We start from the raw sequence: 13573 nt of genomic DNA on the forward strand, positions 1-13573 counted from the left end.
AGATCGCCACTTATATAGAGTGGTGGAGCCGAGGACGGAGAAGAAGCTAATGTACCCCTTGACGTCGCGGTCTCCGAGATCGCTGGGACGAATCCGAAGTATAGTTTATTCTAAGGAAAGTACATATCTGGCACATTTGTAAAAAAAAAACATGCCAACACCGCAACACGCATGTACTGGCTTGGAATATCTCTTTATTTTAGGGAAGCACATATCTTATACCTGATCTCATGTGTGATCCGCTCTCTCCCGGTCGATAATATCTTTCTTTCTTTTTTTCTTTCTTTTTTGCGGGGGACGGTCGATCATATCTTTCTCCCAGCCGTCATCCATTATTATTTTTGTGCCCGCTTAGTGGAAGGGAAGAAGGAATGAAGCGAAATGAGTGGGGTGGATTCAGGAGCTTAGTGGCGCCCATGTGCCCTGATTAATTTATTGGATTCTACTAATCATTTTATGTAGAACTCCCAATTGTAATCACGGATCATCATGGTATACTTAAAAATGACATAAGATTATGTGATCCGCTCATCCTTTCTTCAACCTTACCTAGCATCGTTGCATCACTGCTCGACCGCACAACATAGAATAGCCTCTCTTTTTTGCGAGGAACATTTTTTTTTTTAGAAAAGAAGGATGACCTCCGACCTCTGCATCTGGGAGATGCATACGGCCACTTTATTGATTATTCTTAAGGACCTTACAAAGTATTACAACAATGTGCCTGAATCCACCATCTTGGCAACATATGCCGCTACTCCTATCCAAAATGATGAAAGGGTGCTAACTGGGCCACTACCCAAACCACTCACTTAAGCCTAACATCAAAAGCCGGAAGCTGAAACTCATTCGGAAGCCCCAACCGAGCCACATACCGGGTCTGGGGCACAATCCGGTCAGACGCACTCGTGTGTCGTCACCGCTATCTTCCACAGGTCTTCAGATCATATTGAGGCTTCTACCTTGTCTGGCTACTCTGCCATCGACGTCACCATGACGCCAGACAGCAACCTCCTCCTGCACGAGCCCATCTCCACACGTCGGACGCCGAGTCTCCACAGCGACATGCCATCGATCTCCGCCGCCATCAAAGTTTGGGATGAAACACCGCTCCACCATCCCTCCAGCCAGCACTTGCTCTAAGACGATGCCCCCAGAAGGGAAAGCGATAGAACGCCATCATCATCCGATCCAGAAGACCCAGATCTGGGGTTTCCCCATGAGCACCCCGAACCTGATGGAGCAGACTGCCAACGATGCCTCGACCATCGGCAGTAGCTCCACCAGACGAGCGTCGCCTATGTCGCCGCAGCCTCCAAGATGAAGCTAACCAGAATGCATGTGTCGACACCGAACCGCCGCCACTTCCACCGCCGCTTGAGCAGCCCCCGAGCAACGCCTTCAGGAAGAAGCACGCCACCATGGTGTCGCCGTCGCTTGGAACAGGGGGGGGGCTGAGGTTTTCACCTGAGCTCCTGGGAGGGGTGGAAGGAAGGAGATCCTCTCCGAAGCCTCCAACGAGGGAAGCAACACCCAAAGGCACTGCTATCGGAGTGGCCGCCACGCCGGCCAAGAGATTTTCTCGGAACCCTTCCAGCCACCGGATCTGCAAGGCCAGCACCCAAGAACAGTGACCGAAGCCACCAAGGGCCGGATCCGCTGCAGATCGAAGTAGATCGGGGTCGAGGACGAACATCACCATGGCCACCAACATCCAGCGAGGAACCGCCGCCGCAGCCAAAACCCACCACCTCCCGCCATCCACATAGCCAGGGAAGTGGCCCACCTGATCACGCCGGCGCCGCCCGCCGCCAAGCAGCGCTGCGTGCCACCAGCCATGGCCGTCGCCATGGATCCGAGCCGCAGGCGGGCCGCCAGCCGCGGGGCCCCGCGGGAGAGGAGAGCCGCGCCACAGGGGGAAGACCCCGCCGCCGCCGCCACGACGCGGGCTTCGCCCGGTTGTGGCCTCCGACGGCGGTGAGGGGATTAGCTGGAGAAGGGGGGCCCGGCGACGGCGTGGTTGGGGGCTGCCGGTCTACATATATTCCTTGCGAGGAACATAGAATAGCCTTCCGCTGTGACACATTATTGCAGCGAACGATCACTCTACACATTACCTGGAAAAAGAAAAACATGGCAGCACATATATTAGCATGTGTTTTTCCTATTTAAGGAAGCCCGTCTCTCTCCTGATTGCGTGTGATCCGCTCTCTCCAAGTCTATTCTATCTCTCTAAGCCATCATCCATTAGGGAAGAAGGGAAAGGAGTGCCCACATAGTGGAAGAACGGAAGAGGGCCGAAATAAGTAGGGTGGATGTGGAACTACACATATTTTTCTGTCCCCTCTCGTAAGGTGACTAGGGCAAAGCCTTCCTTCTCTCAATCTTTGTTAGTGAGCTCATGGATTCGCCTCTCCGTAGTAGCTCTTCTGGCAACCAACGACGCAAAAGGGAATCCTGGTGCCTCGACTCCGGCTAGTAGATAGGTTAGATATTTTAGTCCTTGCAGGGATGACGCTTCTTCTTCGAGTCAGTCTTCTCGGCTTCTATCCTCCTCAAGTTCGTTCATCAAGATGGATTAAACGGAGCTCCAACGTACATTCCTGCCAGCTCCTCAAGGCGGTAACATTAGAGTTTCTCGTCGTGCGTACGCGACAATGAGATTTGGTGCCAAGTTTTTCGAATCGATTCAAGGGTTCAAGGACCACGACTGTTGCCCCAAAACGCTGGTTTTTAGGGCACGTGCACGAAGACTGCGCAACGGTCATTGATAAGGTTAGGATGGCTTCAATATGGAAGCAGCGACAACAACACGTGGACGGCTCCTTCTAGCGGCGACATCCTGTTTCAAATCGCGTCACACGACTGGATAGCCGTACCTGGGTTCCCTGGCGTTTACTGGGCCGATTATTCATCAAATGTGGTAAGTGGGCCGTGTATGTGATATCTGTGTGCGGTGTGCCGCTTTCCGTTCCCTGGCGTTTACTGGGCCGACTATTCATCAAATCCGGTAAGTGGACCGTGTATGTGATATCTGTGTGCGATGTGCCGCTTTCCGTTCCCTTTTTCTTGCGGTGGCGCTGATGGTGGACGAACGCTTCATGCCTACCCATCTCTTCTTCTTCTCGGTTCCTCACACCGCGCCGCCACCATCAATGTCATTCTCCTCTTACCCCGTGTCGAGGCTGCTTCACACGGCTGTCCTCTGGACCTCCTCCCGCCGCGCCCATATTTTTAATTGGGGCAGTTTCGCACTACATCCCTCCGCTCTCCCCAGCAACAAGAAAACCGATCTCGGTCCGTTCTGTCAAAAAGAAAAATTCCGGTGGCTCACACTGTCGTTTGTTTCGATGCCATTAGGTCAATCTCAGTTGGCTACAATTGACAATTAGTTCCTTCTGTTACCGGTTCGTTGTATTCAAAATTCAGTTGCTTCTGAGAGCTTTCACGGGAACGGTTTAAATTGTCAGTGGAAAGGCCCTGTGCTGATGTACAATTAGTTTGGGAATGATACTCATCCAGTGAGTTGTATCAGCGTACTACGTTAGTACTCCTCTGTTTGAGATATAGAACTAACAAACATAGATTGTTTTGTATCACTCTTGCAGTCCTTTTTTTTTGCCTAGGTTACCCCTTGCTTGAAGAGATTTTGTCTTTCCCTTGCTCGGTCTACCCACCTGCATAGGTACTGATCGCTCACTTTTCTGTTGGTTATCCCAGGGAACTTCAGAAAAGTTGCTGCATGATAGAGATATTCCATATTCGAGCCGGGTTGGCTTTGTTTATTCACCTATGTTGTTGTTCAATATTGTGAAAGATAGACGAAAAGCAGAGTTTCTGTATGGAGAGGAAGAAGCTAGAAGTAGAGGGTTACATGGGCCTGGGCCTTACACGGCTCTGGACTACAGCCTATACATGTGTACACAGGGTGCTCCCTTAACACCCCCCCCCCCCTCAAACTCAAGGTGGGTCAGTAGCATCTGATACACCGAGTTTGCAAATGTGAAACCTATGCTGATCTCTAGTTTGAGCCTTTGTGAAGAAATCTGCAACTTGAAGCTCTGATGGGACATACTAGAGATTAATAGTTGATTGTTGGCAATGAGATCGAGTGAAGGAGGCATCCACACCAATGTGTTTGGTCAGCTCATGCCTCACTGGATCATTAGCAATCTGAATGGCAGCAGTATTGTCGCAAAGAAGAGTTGTGGGTGTAGGGCATGGAACACCAAGATCAGCCAATAGCCAACGAAGCCACACAATCTCAGATGTCGTAGTAGAAAGTGCCTGAAGCTCTGCCTCAGCGCTAGAGCGTGACACTGCAGTTTGCTTCTTGGATTTCCATGCAATAAGAGACGTCCCAAGAAATATGCAATAGCCAGTGACAGAGCGACGATCGACTGGGTCACTTGCCCAAGTGGAGTCGGAATAAGCATGAAGCTGCAGCTGACTCGAATGAGCATAGAACAAGCGGCGGGATGCAGTCCCCCTTAAATATCGAAGCACTCGAAGTAGATGGCCATAATGAACTGAGGTAGGAACACTGACAAATTTACTGAGAATATGGATTGCATGAGCAATGTCAGGCCTTGTCACTGTAAGATACAGCAGACTGTCTACAATGTGACGGTGCCGAGAGGGATCCTCAAGAGGAGTGCCATCAGTAGGACGCAACTGCAGATGAATCTCCATGGGTGTCACAGCAGTGCGTGAGTCGGTAATACCCGAGCGAGAAATCAAATCTTGAGTATACTTTTGTTGGGAGATATAGTAACCATCATCTGTGTGCTCGATCTCAATTCCTAGAAAATAACTGAGAGGCCCCAAATCTGACATCTTGAATTGCTCACTCAACTTCTTTTTAACAAAAGCAATATACCCAACATCATCTCTAGTGATCAACATGTCATCTACATAAAGCAGAAGTAATGTACGACCATGCTTAGATGTATGAATGAAGAGTGCAGGGTCATGCTCACTAGGAGAAAAACTAGCGGCTTGAACCACTGAACTGAACCGCTCAAACCAGGCACGAGGGGCTTGCTTGAGCCCATAAAGAGCCTTTCAAAGGCGACAAACATGACCTGGTGGAACCTCAATACCCAGAGGTGGCTGCATATAAACTTCCTCATGCAGATCGCCATGAAGAAAGGCATTCTTCACATCCATTTGAGAAATCTTCCATGACCTATTCGCAGCCATAGCAATCAAAGTGCGAACGGAAGTCATATGAGCAACTGGAGCAAAAGTCTCATCATAATCTCTCCCATGGGACTGCTGAAAACCTCTTGCAACTAGTCGGGCCTTATAGCGTTCAACAGAACCATCTGACTTGGTTTTCACCTTGTACACCCATTTGCAAGTGATAGGGACAGACCCAGGAGGTAATGGTACCAGATCCCATGTACCAGTACACTCTAGGGCTGCAAGCTCATCAGACATCGCCACTTGCCACTCAAGTGACACAACTGCCTCATGGTAAGTGCTAGGCTCATACACTGCCCCTACACAGAAGTCCTCTTTGTATCTGTCAGGAATCTCAAGAGAGGAATGATCACGAAGAGCATACCTTGTTGTCTGGGAGGAATCGCCAGTGCAATGATCAATAGTACTAGCCGGAGGAGAAGAAGACAAGGGAACAGATGACTGTATATCAGATGGAACTCGAGGGCGGCGGCTGTAATGGAAAGGAAGGCTATCTAGAGGTGGAGCTGATGGAAGAAATTTTGGAGTTGGAACTGGCAAAAGGGGAGATGACACATGTGATGAAGGTGGATCTGATGTCAAGACAGATGATGGCTGACCAGAGACAAATTCATCTGAAAAGATTGGTGGAAGAGAAAGAAAGGAGGTAGACTCTAAAGTGGTCGAGGATGATGATCTAGTTGAATCGGAATAGAAGAAGGGTTGATCCTGAACAAAAGTGACATCACGAGAAAAGCGAATGCGGCGAGCAAAAGGATCGTAACAACGGTAACCCTTATGCTCAAGACTGTATCCAAGGAAAACACACATAACAGATTGTGCAGTTAGCTTGGTACCCTCACGAGGCGCTAGAAGAACATAGCAAGTACAGCCGAAAACACGAAGATGGTCATACATGGGAGGAGAACCGAACAAAACCTCACCAGGACACTTTCCCTGAAGACGAGAAGAAGGTTGCACATTTATAAGGTAGACAACAGTTGAGATAGCTTCACCCCAGAAATGAATAGGGACAAATGAAGAAATCAAAAGGGTGCGGGCTGTCTCAATAATATGGCGATGCTTACGCTCAGCAACACCATTCTGAGCATGAGCACCAGGACATGAGAGCTGAGGGAGAGTACCCTCAGAAGAGAGAAACTCACGAAAAGCAGTAGATAGATACTCCCCTCCAGAGTCAGAACGAAAAACACGAATAGCACTAGAGAATTGAGTACGGATCATACGCACAAAAGCCTGGTATATAGAAATCAATGAGAACGATGCTTCATAAAATATACCCAAGTATATCGGGAGTGATCATCAACAAATATAACATAATGTTTGTGACCACCTTTGGAAACAAAGGGAGAGGGACCCCATACATCAGAGTGCACTAAATCGAAAGGATGACTAGAATGAGTAGTGCTGGAAGAGTATGGAAGTTGTATTTGTTTCCCTAGCTTACAACCCTTACAGTGGAAACCAGCACCTATAGGTACACGACCCAAAACACCATGTTGAACAAGAGTGGATAAACGAGAACCACATAGGTGACCTAAACGATGGTGCCACTGGGCAAAAGAAAACGACAAAGTGGATCTCCTTGTTGATGCAGCGGACGGAATCACGGAAGCGGTGGAAGCTGAAGGAAGGTGTAAGTAGTCAAGAACGTAGAGGGACGAGGATCCTCTATGGCGATGGCCAGTTCCAATGATCATCTTGCTCTGACGATCTTGCACATAACAAAAAGAGGGATCAAAACCAACAAAACAGTTCATGTCGGTAATTTGACCAACTGACATAAGATTCATGGACAATTGAGGAACAAAAGATATGGAAGAAACAGAAAATTTTGATGTGGAAAGTGAACCCCGATGAGTGACAGAACAAGGTGTACCATCGGCAGTCTGAACAGAGGCACCATCTTGCGCAGGCTGGCAAGACACAAGCTGTGAGCGATCAGAGGTCACATGAAAAGATGCTCCAGAGTCCAAGACCCAAGGATGTGCAGAAGTAGATGCAGACTGAGTGAGAGCAGACACAGAGGCACTCATTGCAGGCGGCTCGGTGACAGTCGTTGTAGACGGCCTCAAAGACCGAGACTGAGATTTGGTGGCTGCACAATGCTGCAGGTCTCTTCTTGCACGATACTCGTCTAATAGCTCTGGATGAAGCTGGAAGCAATTATCAGGTCGGTGTCCTGTCCTCTTGCAGTGCGAGCAGAAAGCACCTGAAGGTGCAGCCCTAGAAGCACTTGGCCGCTGAGGAAAAGCCAGAACACTATGTAGAGAAGGTGTTGAAGTGGTAGCAAGGGAACGAAGACGAGTCTCCTCAGCAATCAAGCTAGCAAGTGCCTCTGTCAAGGTAGGAGGAGTCGTACGACTAAGCAACTGAGTGCGAATGTTCTCAAAGTCTTGTTTCAGACCCATCACAAACTGAAAGACAAGAGTCCGATGCTCATATTCTTCCTTGGCCACACACGACTTACATCCAACACTACTCTTCAGAACCATGGAACATAGCTGACCAGTAATGCGAGTAAAAGCCCCATAATATTCTTCGATGGACATGTCTTGATGCTGCTGAGTGTTGTGTAAATTCTGCAACAGTGAAAAATGGAGAGCACCGCTAGGCTGAATGTACCGCTGCTCAAAATACTTCCACATTTCTTTGGCTGAAGTGTGATGCTCAAGACTCATTCTGAGTGAGGGATGAACACCCAGAACTAAAGCGCCCATGACACGATCATCAATCTTTTGCCAAGATTTCCCAGCTGCATCATCAATAGGACTAGGTGGATCATCAGACAAGTGTGAGACAAAACCTGCTGCCCTTAAGATTGTTTTAGCCAAGAAAGCCCATTCCCTGTAATTTGTACCATCAAGTTTGATGTCTATGGACATTGAACCAGCTCCTAATCCAAAATCATTCTTCGCCATGGCAGCAAGGACCTCTAGCAAAAGGGGGAAACACTAATCCCAGCAGCCACACCAATGATTGAACAGAGTAGGAGCAAGTTCAGAGGCCAAATTAGCAAAGCACCACAAGGCAACAACTAACTGGAGAGCAAATCAAGCAATTGAAACCTCTTCAGTTACTGGAGCACAACAGAATTAAGCAGACCAGCTGATAGGGAGCAGGTTCCCAATACGTACAGAGCAGCTGCTGCTTGATAGAGCAGCAAACCTCCGATGCGAAGGCAACGGCTTGGCGGAGATGTCGCACCGGCTTGCTGGAAGGCCGGCGATGGCGCAAGAAGCCAACCACAGGTCAGTGGGGAAGACGCACGGGGAGCTACGGGAGAGCAGTTCCCACGAGATGGCGACGAATACAGGGGGAACCAAAGTTGAGGACGTTGCTGGACGGAGGATCTCGCCGGAATCACCTTGTTGACGACGGCTCCGTGTGTGGCGGCGGCGGACGGAAGCTAGGGTTTGCTGGCTCTAATACCATGTTCAATATTGTGAAAGATAGACGAAAAGCAGAGTTTCTGTATGGAGAGGAAGAAGCTAGAAGTAGAGGGTTACATGGGCCTGGGCCTTACACGGCTCTGGACTACAGCCTATACATGTGTACACAGGATGCTCCCTTAACAGTTCATAGATATTTATTTATTTATTGCTTTTGCCATAATATTGTTTTTAGTATTCTATGTGCTATACATCCATTATTTGTGTGTGTGACAGGTTTTGCAATTGACAAATCAAATGCGCAAGCATGCCTGGTCAATGGGAAGGAACCTCTTTCCCAAGAGAGTCTGTTCAAATAAGGTGTGAACCACTTTATTTTGGGGTCCCGATAACTGACACACGTGTGTGTATCGGGTAGTTGTGCCACACGCCTCGTATGGCATGGACAACAACCAGCCCACACACCTACGTGTGGGCAAAACAAGTAATGCCCACACACATCTTTTTTCCTTCCTGAACCCTCTCACACGCGTGCGTGTGGGCGAAGTTGATAACGCCCACACGCCCGTATGTCAGGCCTCGTACCCTTCTGGTCCCGCACGCGACGTGTGACGCCCATCACGCGCCCGCAGTTGCCATGGTCCAGACCCTCGTCCATGTTCGTTTATCCGCAGTTGCCATGTCGCTAAACTACGGTTGCCATGTCGGACAACTGCAGTTGCCATGGTTGCTCAACTGCAGTTGCCATGTATGGTCTGATCTAATGTAGTTGCCATGATTTCATAACTTTAGGAGTTGCTACATACTAACACTAGGCAGTTGAGAGAGTTGCCATGTGCTCACAAGCATGCTAGGGCAGTTGCCATGTAAAAAGGAAGAGTTGCCATCTGCTTACCTGCACGTTAGGACAGTTGCCATGTACGTGCACGTTGGGGCAGTTGCCATGTACCATGCAAAAACACATGGCAACTCGGTAAAAAGGCAGTTGCCATCTGCTTACGTGCACACTAGGCAGTTGTCGTGTACCCTGCAAAAACACATGGCAACTCGGGTAAAAAAAGAGAGTTGCCACCTGCTTATAAAGCACACTAGAGGCAGTTGCCATGTGCACTGCAAAAACACATGGCAACTAGCAGCTTATGTGTGGGAGAGGAGACGGGCGTGTGGGCGAGATGGCAAATGCCCACACACCAGCCCTTGTACGTGACTGAAAACTGGTGTGTGAGTGAACTGCTAAACGTCCACACACCGGCCCCTCCATGTGGTAAAACGGATGTGTGGGCGAACTATGTCACACACCACACACACGCCTTGTCCTACGTGGCACAGAAAATCAGCCAGATTGTGTCAAAATTCGTGCATATAGTACTGAACAGTGATGGATGCGTGTAGTCGAGATGGTCAACGCCCACACGTGTGGGCGTTAACATTTCCGTTATTTTGTTGTATCGACCCGGTTTATCTATACTTATACACGAAGTACTTTCACTTGCTGAAATGTTGGAAACTGTTGACGGACATTCCTTTTGGAATATGAGTTTTAGGATGCTTTATTTGCTATAAAAGAGGGGCATATTGTTTCAAGCACTCTCACCGGTCTAGAAATAAATTGAGGATTAATTTACTAGTGTATAAGTTGTGGGCATATAGGCTTATATTATACAGTGTCCTCTATATTTACATTGATTCCAAACATTCTATAGTCTAAATGGATGGGCGCGGCAACGCGTGCCATTATGATCTAGTTTTTATGATGTTTAGGATACTTTGTACTTCTAATAAATCTTTATACTTCGTTCGTCCAGAATTAGTTATCGTTCAAACTAATGTACTATATTTCAGTGCTAGACACACCCATTTAATCGACAATTAATCCGAATGAAGGGAGTAACAGATACGAGTCATTTTTAGAAAGAAAGAAAAATGTTATTTTAACTGCTTAGTGTTGGCGCCCACTTATTTGCACACAGACATGCCCTGATTAAATTTACTCCCTCCTACCCAAATTAAATGACACGGATTTAGTACAAAGTTGCACTAACTTTATGCTAAGTTCGCGACAATTAATATGGATCAGAGGAAGTATTAAATTATGCGATATTGTTGTACCGTCATTTGCTCTTTTTTCAAGTAACACGGTTGACGTGTGCGGAGGCTTCGTCACTGCATCGCCGATAGCTATGGAATCATGCAGTTCCTGACGGCCCACCCGGAGTTCACCCGTGGCATGCCAGGCGTGCGGCTAGTGTGGCAGCGCGAGCTCCTCACGGCGAAGGTCGCCGGCTATCGCGCATGACCACGTGGAGTACGCGCCTCTCCCGAATCATAGAAAAAATGTGGTCTCCTCTGACGATACCTTCTCACATTAGGCTGGTTGTAATGGGGAGTATCATATATTAGTATCATACATATGATACTAGTGTATAATACTACATCTGTAATGCAAAGTATCATATGTTGGTATCATAGAGTACTAGATTTATTGTCATGCATGACACAAAGTAGAACAATATTTAATATGATACGGTATCATGATATGATACTCAACCATCTCTTTCTTCATTTAATTCTATGCCATCTCATCAAAATTGCTTAGTTGGCATTCATGATACTACCTATGATACTACCATTACAGGCAGCCTCACACCTTCTTCTCCGGGCTTCGCGAGGTCGAGGCGCTCCGGTCTTAGGTCCCTCGGCGCTGCACTCTGCCGCCTCGCGGTTCGGCCTGATCGACACATTCATGTGGCGATGTTGTGCTGCCGCACTACGGTACGACCCAGATGAATTGGTCTGCCCGCACATGTTCGTGAACGGGCAGGTGAGGAACAGGACCGACACCCGTTGCCGAGGGGCTACTATGCAACTCGTCCGCGTTTGCGGCAACGTGCGTGCCTACCGGGCAACTGTCCCCAGATAAGTAATATAATCTCTTAAGGCATCTTCAACGATGACCTGCAAATTTCCTCCCGCATCCGTCCACGGGCGGGAGGGTGGGGTCAGTCCACGGACACGGATGCGGGAGGACATCATCCAACCGTAGCTTGTATATGTCCACCAGCAAATTCAAATTTAAATGTACGTTGATCCACACAACGTGTCGGATGCATCCACGATCACAACCAAAGAAAGGTAAATATGCTTAGTTTTTACATGTCCAAATTCAAAAGAACATCAATCCCGCAGTCCGTGCATTTCTTCCCTGTCGGACCGGCCATCCCAGCAAGCTCCTCCCCGATCAAGTAGGTGTCGTCGCCGCAACATAGGCAACCTCCGTGTCAGCGTCCGCCTCCGGCTCCGCCGCCGCGAACTCATATTTCTGCCGCTCCAACATCTGGTAGCGGACGGATTGCATGATAATTCTAGGTCGGCATTCAAAGAGTCAATATTCAAGGTCAACATCTTGGTGTCCTCCGCATTCGCGGCGATCTTCACCCTCTTTTCCTCGAGCGTCGCCTTCCTCTGTTCGATCATGGTCCTCCTCTCTTCAAGCTTGATGTTCTTCTCCGTCGCCTCCGTCAACTATTTGGACCTCTCCGCCTTCCTCTCCTCTTGATGTCTGAGCGCCTCATGCATGCCTCCTCCTTCTTTGCCAAGGTCTCCTCGAACGTCTCTGTCAGCTTGGCCGCCGCACCTTCTCGCTTCGCCCTCTCCTCCTCCCACTTCTTGCCCCGTAAATTTCTTCTAACCTTCTTCGGCGGTTCTTGGGCTGGGTCGATAGGGTCACGGTTTCTTCCTCATTGGCTTGGGAGGCGGTCTTGGCAATGAAAAGGTCCCACTTTGGTTGCCCATTCAACTTGAACCAACAATGCATGACGGTGAAGGACTTCTTCTCCAACTTCTTATACACCACACAAGAACGAGTAGGCTACAAAGTGAAACAATGCATATTCATCTAGTGAGCAACAAAACAATACATGTTTGGCTAGTGATTGACAAAACTAAAGCATATCCGGCTAGTGATCAACTTACTTGCTCAGTGATTTGTGCACCCGTAGGCCACGGTGCGATGAGATGCTTCAAGTGCCCGCAATACTTGGAGACGGCCTCTTGGATGGTGTACCATCAATGATTGAGGGACTTCCACTCACGGTTACGGATCAATGCATCGGAGTAGGGCGTGAAATGCTTGTGCTCATGGAACCATATGTGAATGTTCCTCCAAAAGGTTGTGCCCTTTTCCTCCGTGTCATGGACAGGATCGAGGCTAGTGGCCAACCATGGATCGCACAGCAGCTCGTCCTCCCGCATGTTGAAGCTTTCTCATCTACCCTTCTTCTTCGGATCGCCGGCTGTATCATCCGGATCATCGTCGCCGTCCTCCTCCTCCCTCTCTGTCGTGGAATTGTCACGGCAGATGTCCTAGCGAAAGGATTTAGTCCTAGAGCCATCGCAACTAGGAAGCTTAAAGGGGTTATCGGGACAAAGGACATGAGAGGTTTATACTGGTTTGGCCCCTTGCGGTGAAGGTAAAGCCTAGTCCAGTTGATGTGGTATTGCTAGGTTTCGATGACCAAGGAGCGAAATACGCTAGCTTGGCTCTCGATTTGTTGTTTCTTTCCCTAAGACGCCGCCGGGTCGTCCCCTTATATACCCGGGTTGACGCCCTGCGGCCTACAGAGTCTCGGCCGGGTCATACAACGTGTCTGGCTCGGTGACATCTCTTACATGCCTTACTTTACAAGTCTTATTTATACATGGTGGTTTATACTTACGGGCCTTAAGCCACCTCTGGGCTTGGGACTATTATAAGCCTAATCGTAAACCGTCATCTTGTATACTCTTGGGCTTTATTCTTTTGAACCGCCATTGTAGTTGACCCGGCCCCTCCTGGGCGGGTCATTCCTCGTAGTCATATCCTCAACATTAGGCCCCAGGTTGATTTGAACTTTGTTCATGTCAACCTTCAACACTTAGAAAAAATCCATCCACCACTGCTATGAAAACCTTGTAACCCGCCATGACGTCACCTCCGG

The sequence above is a fragment of the Triticum dicoccoides genome, chromosome 2A (assembly GCF_002162155.2).
Source record: "Triticum dicoccoides isolate Atlit2015 ecotype Zavitan chromosome 2A, WEW_v2.0, whole genome shotgun sequence".
Taxonomy (NCBI): domain Eukaryota; kingdom Viridiplantae; phylum Streptophyta; class Magnoliopsida; order Poales; family Poaceae; genus Triticum; species Triticum dicoccoides.